The sequence below is a fragment of the Sinocyclocheilus anshuiensis genome, unplaced genomic scaffold, assembly GCF_001515605.1.
Source record: "Sinocyclocheilus anshuiensis isolate Anshui unplaced genomic scaffold, SAMN03320099.WGS_v1.1 scaffold1051, whole genome shotgun sequence".
In the NCBI taxonomy this organism is placed as follows: Eukaryota; Metazoa; Chordata; class Actinopteri; order Cypriniformes; family Cyprinidae; genus Sinocyclocheilus; species Sinocyclocheilus anshuiensis.
Genome location: NW_015546234.1, coordinates 2149299 through 2158009, shown reverse-complemented (window position 1 = coordinate 2158009; position 8711 = coordinate 2149299).

Below are 8711 nucleotides of genomic sequence, written 5' to 3'. Positions count from 1 at the left end.
CACTAGGACCGCGGTTCAACTTAAATCTGACAATGCATCTGTAATATGGTTTGTTAGAGTTCAGCTAATGCATGTTTCTGTTGATGGATACAAATTCTGGCTTCCCAATACATTACAACAAGAGCGATGAGAGAGAGAGAAAAACAATACGTGGACAAACCAGTCACTCGTTAATCAATGCGAGTGCTGTATGCTGGAATAACTCATTTATGCCGTCATCACGTGTTGATAGCGCAGGTGAGACCTGAACAGCACACGTTGCTATCTGTGTTTAAATTAAACTCATTTAAGCCTTGCCAGTTTAAATATTAAAGAGCCAGAAAACGTGAACTCGCGCGCGCAGTGAGAAGATCTGTGTGGTCGCTCATCCAAAGCGCGTGAACCCACGTCTCACTACGCGCGAAAATATTAATCTCTCTTTGAAGTATTGTGCTTGAATGGCCAAATTCACACAAAAATTATGTCAAAAATGCCCGTCTTGGTGAGTATCCTAGCAGACATAGTCAGCTGAACGTACTGTATCAGTGCACTGGATCAGTGCGTTCTCTTAAAGTGACAGCACTTTCTTAATGTTAATCAAACAGCAACAACAGGGAAATCTCTCACTGCTCTTGATTGAATAACTTTTGTAACTTTAATAAGGATTTATCTTTAATTTATACAGTCAAATATGCAATGTTATTTTACATTTGATTTATTCAATTTCTGTACCTAAAAACTATGTTAGACCTACCTAAAAAAAACTGAAAAGCACTGTTTATTTTATTTGTATCTTTTTTCACTGTTTATTTATTTGTGCTGTTACTTGTTAGATTATTTGTTCTTATTTATTTTATTTTTATTTGACAATATACTTTTTTCCCTAAACATAGCACACACCGAACCGTACTGAAACCGTGACTCTAAAACCGTGATACAAACCGAACCGCCGTGAGTAAGTTGAACCGTTGCACCCCTAGTGTTTATCGAGTTTATTGAATCTTAAAGCACTGATTCAGATCTGACGGACACGCGCAGTCATGTACCATCATCCTTCATCATGTCAACAAATGATTTAAGTCCTATATGGAAATCTTTTGACTTTTAAAAGTCAACTCATATTATGTTTTATTATTTGTAATACAGGGAATATAAATGAGTTTGTGGATTACATAAAATACAACAAGGATTACAACAGGATTTCTAAAAGACCCTAAGATTACTTCTTTTATGAAAATCATTCTACACACCAGACAAGGACTGAATTTGTTAGCACAGAATATTAACTCTAAAAAGGCAAGCTGATGTAAACACAAAGATGTAGTGGAGAGCCGATGGTGCAGGTCGTGAGAGAGAAAGGAGGAAGCGAGGTTCAGCTCCACAGGGTGGACCAGAGCTGAGTCAACTGTTCAGCACAACCTGAGGGTCTGATGGCCCGCCCGCCTTTCATCTTAGATCTGGAGTCGAGGGATGAGAGAGTTGGTAACAATTTAGAATGATGTTCCGTTAACATTAACTAAAGGGATAGTTCACTAAAAAAATTACAATTCTTTTATTATTTACTCACCCTCATGTCATTTCTAACCTGTATGACTATTTTAAAGAATGTTGGTAACAAAAAAAAAAAAATCTTTTGTGAAAAAAAAAAAAGTCATACAGTTTTGGAATGATGACCATTTTTGGAGTAAACTATTCTTTTAATGCATTAGGTATCATGAGATAACAATACCTTTACAGCTTTATTCATCTTGATTAAAGTTAATTTCTTCATATACTAATGAGCCAATGATGTGATGCTTTTTTTAGATCTATGATTTTTTTCAAAGGTATATTAAAATGTACATGACACGCATGCTGCTAATTTTTTAATTAATATACATTTTGATATTTTTGTTCGGTGATAATTCTGTCCTGATATAATTAAGGAAAAAAGCCTTGTTAAAATGGAGGGAAAAAAGCCTCATTAAAAGAATGAAATTCTTGGAAAGAAAACCTTATTAAGTTGTCTAGGGGGAGAATTTCTAGGGGGGGAAATGTAATAACAAAACAGTTTTAAATGGTTGCTAGCTTATTTATTTATTTATGTTGACAAGAATCAAAGATCAACAAAATAATATGGTCCATCCAACATGCAGAAAAAAAAATACTGGTAAATCGAAAAAAGTATGTAATAGAGGTAACCTCTGCAGACCCTCATGACTTAATGTTAAGGTCAATAACTCTGTTCAAATATAAGGTCATTTGATCTTTTTATGACAAATCAAGGTTAGTTTAGATTGTAAAATGCAGGGTTATTAACAGTGATATATATATTATATATATATAAATTAACATAGATTAATAAATGCTGTACAAATTCTTCATTGTCATTTCATGATGCTTACTGCATTACCTATTGAACCTTAAGTTTTACCAGAGAATTTAAGAAAATGTATTTTGTCATGGTAAAGCATTCCAACCACTTCCCTGTCATCTCCCCTCGGACAGCACGGTCGATTTCTAAGTTACGTTACAGTAGCAGAGTGCATTATACGCTAGTCCCACTGCTGAGTTCGGCCTCTGCTGAGGACACGGGTGATGCGGTGCTCCGCACTTTTGGGCAGAAATCCCATTACAGAGAACAAGCTCTCACCTCAGACACTCTCCAACAAACTGAAACTCAATATCACAGGGTTACAAGCAGTGTATCATCCACACATACATACACACACACACTCAGTAGGCAGTATATTGGGTGGGTGAGCTGTGCGCATCAGCGGATTGTACCGGAGTTCAACAGACACGGCAAATGGCCCACCTGAAGTTATGTTTACCAAGAGAGACCGGAGTAGGCAATTTAGAGAGCGGGTGAATGTGAGAGAGAGAGGGAGTGAGTGAAGGATGGAAAAGTAAATCCTTATTCATCTCGCATCGATTCTTCTCTGTTTCATCATCTCAGGCAGGAATATGTCTCTCTCTCCCCAGTTACGAGTTCCTCTGATGGCAAGATCTCCCTGTAAGGCGCTGTGTTGCCAGCGATTGGGTTGAGCTCAAGGATGTGAAATGAGAGCGCAGCTGTCAGGCTGTCTTCTCTTCAGTGCGCCTGCCAACTGATCTCAGAACAGCTACCTGAACTCTCTTCCAGCCAGTCTGTGAGTCAAACAGAGCTTCGGATGCCTAATTGAAACATGTTGTCCTCGAGAATACGCTTTGAAATTGAAAGAATAGTTTATCTGAAAATGAAAACTCTGTCATTATTAACTCACCTCCATATCATTCCAAATCTCTAGCTGTTATTTTTTCTTTTTCCAAAGACGTCTTTAACACCTTGAGAAAGATCTGTAGATGTCTTTCCTAATCATCTCCTCAAAGATCAATGAGGTCTGTAATACCTTAAGGAAACTATCTATTAGCATTTCCAGTCTTCTCAATGGCAGTTGATCCGCAGGTGCATGTGAATTGAAATCTTCTATCTTTGCTCATGGATGTTTAGTTTTGAACCAGAGCAATAAATGATGTGATGGATCTATCTGTTGTTGTGATGTTGCGGCATCTATAACTACTTTTGAATCGGAACACATTAAATAATAATAAGTTGGGCAAACGTTATCAGTGAATAATGGCTTAAATTTGTGTTTGTTGCCCAAAGCCATTGTATGCCATCAGAAGATTCAAAATCTAGGTCGGAAATGAATGGGAGCTTGGGGTTCTTGTTTTGTTTTTGTTTTTTTGTTTTTCTTAATGTGTGATATACAGTATGAAGTATGACATGATATATATCACACATGCAAGAGTGTTGTTTTTTCCCAAATATCAGCACATTGCAAATGTGATATTGATTTTCTACAGCAGTAGAAACACAACACAACAGTTCAATAGACTAAAGGTTCATATTATGTGAGTTACATTTTAGCCACAATATTGCAGAATGTGTAGAATAGACGTGTGCAAAGCAGAACCGACGCACACATCCGAGCGTTTTGTTACTGAATGAGCCAGATTTGAGCAAATCAGATGAGTGAATGATTCAATCATTTGCCTCATTTGTGTTTCATATTTAAAGTATTAATTCATTTTTAAGTAATTGCATATTTCTAACATTCCACCTTTTCTATTTAAAACAATAATCACGTTGCATGATTTATGCAAATTGTAATTTCAGTGTAAATGCATTCAAGTCGCATCTGAGCTGCATTAAACAGTCTGTGTAAATACATCTAAATGCCACTTCAGATGCAGGTTGTGTGCCACCTCTGCAGTGCAAAAATAGATTTTGTTGATACTTGATTTCATTTGATTGGCTTTGGATAAAAAGCATCTGCTAAATGCATAAATGAATGTTAATAGCCCTACATTGATTAAATGTAAGAATTTGACAAAAGATTACATACACCCTTGATTAATCTAGAAAAAAATGCCCCTATTAAAGTAAAAATGTCCATGGAAATCAATTTAAGTGGGCAACTTTTGCTTCTTAATTGAAAAGTTTATTTCTGTCACTGCTGAGAATTAATATACAAGTCTTATGGGCTACTTTCATCACATTTTTTGTTGTTGTTTGCAGCTAATGCTCAGCACGTAATGGCTGTCATTTTCACTGAATAGTAAGCAACAGCATAAACGTTTCTCCCTTTGTGTTCCACGGGTGAATGTTGGCAACACAAGGGCAAATAAATGACAGAATTTTCATTTTTGGGGTGAACTATTCTCTTAAACAAAACACTGTTATCAGAGGAATTATGACATATTTTAAATGATGCTATGCATCATTTTAAAACGGGTAAAGCGTTTTTGGACACTGGAACAGTGCAGGATGCTCAACAACTACGCATGTATTGCCTAGAGCTGTGATTAAACAGTAATCAGCCATGGAGAGGGTGGGAGTACTGTGTGTGTGTGTCTGTGTCTGTGTGTGTGTGTGTGTGTGTGTGTGTGTCTGTGTCTGTGTCTGTGTGTCTGTGTGCGTCCAATCAATTTTTGAATTCACCAAGGATGGAAGATAAACAGCAACTCCGGGATTTAGAGATTTGGTGGACAAGAAACAGCCAACGCTGTGCTATTGCTGAAAGGTGCCCGTTTTCATTTAAAACCTGTGAAACAATGTCCACATCCTGCAAACAATGGCAGTGTTTTAATCCTACTTCAGTCGGAGTACCACTCATTAATATGGTAATATCAGTCATTTAATATTGGACAGAGAATTATATAACTTGCTGTCAAAAAGCTGCAGTGCTGTGCATGTGTAAAAGGCTGCGTGTATGTGAGTGTGTGTGTGTGTGTGTGTGTGTGTGTTCTAATACCACTGTGAAAAGTGCTGATTAGCTACAGTCTGAGAATGATTAATTAATACCAAACACACATTTCCATTTTATAGTTTCCTATCAGTTATTGAGGTAAGATACATTTTAATGAACTGCGGGTGGAGGTGTGTGTTTTCGAGTGTGCTGTACACATTTGCACATTGTGTGTGTGCGTAATGCACTGCGTGAGGAAGGTCTTATTAAAACACACTTTTCTCTCAGCTAATGTTTATCTTGAGAAGTTTAAAATAATGACTTCATTCCTTCTATCTTTCACATACCACCCACATCCAAACACACCACCACACCAAGTTTGATTAGTTGTGTGAGTGTGTATGTCCATGCAACCTCATTACTTCATGAGGTTCATTAATTCACATCCTTTAGTGCAGCCCGTGTGTCTATATGTTGGTTTTTCCAGGGTATCTCTGTGTATTGTCTTTGGCCTGTGCATGGAGTTTAATTGTTTGCTGAGTGAAGTCTCTGTATTTCGGTTCAAAACCAGCCTTTAATTCACTCACCACCCACAATCTAGTTTAACCAGGCACTATCTGCACTGAAATAACAATGAAGCAGCTGTGTAATAATAGAGATTGGTATCAATACAGATTCCAGACTTCTTTTCACAAGTTATTGTTTCAATTCCAATTTGATTTTGATTGGATTCTGATTCATTTGGATATATTTCAGTTTTACTGTTCATTTCGTTTAGGCTACATATATGAAATAAAATCTCTGCTAATGCTGCAAATTATACAGAGCCGTTTTTTCAGACAGATTCAAACTCTTTTTATACTATTCATTAATGGAACTGGAGCACAAGTTCATTCTTTTTGAGAATTGGGCAACATGTTTGCACTGTATGTTTTTGATTCACTAAAAAGAACCTGGCTCATGAGAGTCATTTGTTGTTTGTGAAAAGGGCCACACTGGTGGGCCTGTATGTTGTTGATTCACTAAAAGTAACCAGCTCATAAGTGTCATTTGTTAGTGAATCGGACAACACTGATTATGTTGTATGTTTTTGATTAACTAATAAGAACCGGCTCATGACAGTCATTTGTTATTTATTTGTGGATCAGACTACTCTGGGGACGCTGTATGTTTTTGATTCACCAAATAGAACCAGCTCATAAGAGTCATTTGTTAGTGAATCGGGCAACACTGGTTGCTCTGTACATTCTTGATTCATTAATAAAGAACCGGTTTATAAGAGTCATTTGTGAATCAGGCTACACTGGTGGCTCTGTATGTTTTTGAGTCACTAAACAGAACCAGCTCATAAGAGTCATTTGTTTGTGATTTGGATGAATTGGGTTGTACAGTATGTCTGTTTTTGCAAGCAGCCCATAAATACAACTCAGTAAGTTGCTAGGATATTCTGGATGGTGACTGGGGTGTTGTTGGACAGTTGCTGAAGTGTTCTGGATGACTGCTAGGTGGTTTTAAAATAACAACAGGTCAAACTATGCGATCTATCTCGATAGTTAATCTGGAGATAATAAGAATCAATGTAAGAATCAATGTATCAGTGTATTAGTGCAATCAAATACATATTACCTTTAGTGAATAACAAACAGATTTGTGCATGCAAATACATGATACTATAATGAGCACAATTGATTCTTAGTGAATTCCTCCTCAGTATCAAGGTGTGTAGTCTAATGGCTGAAAACTGAAAGGCTGAAATGTTCAAACCCCTCATGGGTTGATCCATGTACTTTGACCATTGTGTCTTTGATAAAAACACTTAACCTCACCTTGCTCCAGGGGAAATGTCATTGTAATAAGTGTACTGCAATTTCACTTTGAATAAAGTGTCAACTAAATGACTAATTAGTGTGCTTTTGAAAATTCTTGTGAGGGCCACATTTCAGAAACTTGTACTGTGCATGAAACCCCTAAAAACTTGTCCTTGGTTGTAAAAAGCTTCATCAAGGCACTAAATACAATTTTATTCCACATCTAAAATGCCAAAAGGTTAGGAATTATTAACTTACACTAAGAGCTAACAAGAAACATCCTAATATTTCTGGACAGATTCTTCCAGTATCTTTAATAGAAGGTTTGCTCAGAGTTATCTGGTCTTTAATAATGTTCTCAAAATGTTTGCATGAAAGCATTTATACATTGTTAATAAAACATGTTTTAGCTGGACATTTGTCTAACCTTTTTGTAAATGTTACTACTTGTTTCAGAATGTGCAGAGAACATTCAAAAGTAACATTCCCATAATGTTTGCAAAATGATAAAATGGAATGTCCCATCAACGTTCAAATAACCCAGAAACAAATGTTTTTAAAACATTTCATAACTTAATTGGAATGTTAGCAAAATGTTCTTAGAACATATTTTTGTTAGCTGGGTTCATGGAGAATTTCAATGTTGGTTCAAACTGATTTATGATGGTCAGTGCTGGTTTGATGCTGTTTTTTGGTTGTCAATGTGTGTGTTTTCTGTGGAAATGTAGGACACGGGATGGCTGTCTGTGGCTGAGTTTTACCAATGAGGGAGGCATAAATGAGTGAGTCGTCATTGAGTCTGTAAAGATGGGCTGACAGTTTTAACTTTCGCCTGCTGTTTTATTTAACAGCACAGGCTAGAGTGCAGCCGCACTTCACTGTCAAACCAAATCTGCTATGAATAAGACAGATGGGCAGATTTAGCCCATACTAACGAGAGCCCTGATGGTTCTTACTGCGCATGTGTGCGTGCCGAAGCTGAAGAAATGGATGACCCCCGCTTGCCTTTGTCATTCTTCTCTCTCTTTCTGTCTCTCGCTCTCTCTTTTTCACACTGCAAGAATTGCAAGTCTTTGTTGTGAACTATCTAATATTTGTTATCATGAGATTCCACAGGCGCAGCTCGGCCTTGCCATACACAGACATAATGAATCCAAATAAATCCCTTTCACTGGATACTGCCATCCTAGCGCCCATCCTCGAAAGCAGACGAGTGTGCAACAGCTAGATAAGATGAGCCAGGGTGGTAGAGGAGGGATGAGGAGGAATGGAGGGCAGCAGGAAGAGGGTTTAGAAATGTCTGGGAATTCCAGGTTAAAGCTTTTTCACCTGGAGAATGAGGTCTCATAGGCTTTATGGGTTACATGACAAATCCAATGCCATGTAGCTTCTCCTATCTGTGGCAACTCTGTCATAGTTCTGTGAATGTGTGTTTAGGCCATATCTGGAGCGTTTTGCTCCACTTAAAATATGTTAAAATCACTGACACATGGAGCGGAAACATTCATGCAGGAATACTTGTGTTGTGTTCACTTATGAGTGTGGCTCTGGTTGTGCTGATTGGATGCTGATGCTGAATCTCTTACACTACAAATACAATACTTGTCAATGTAAGAATATTTATACAGGTATTTGGGTCATTTTTTCGCTCTTAGAAGAATAATCCACAAAATAAATACATAAATACAAATAAAGAAAATTCTGACATTAT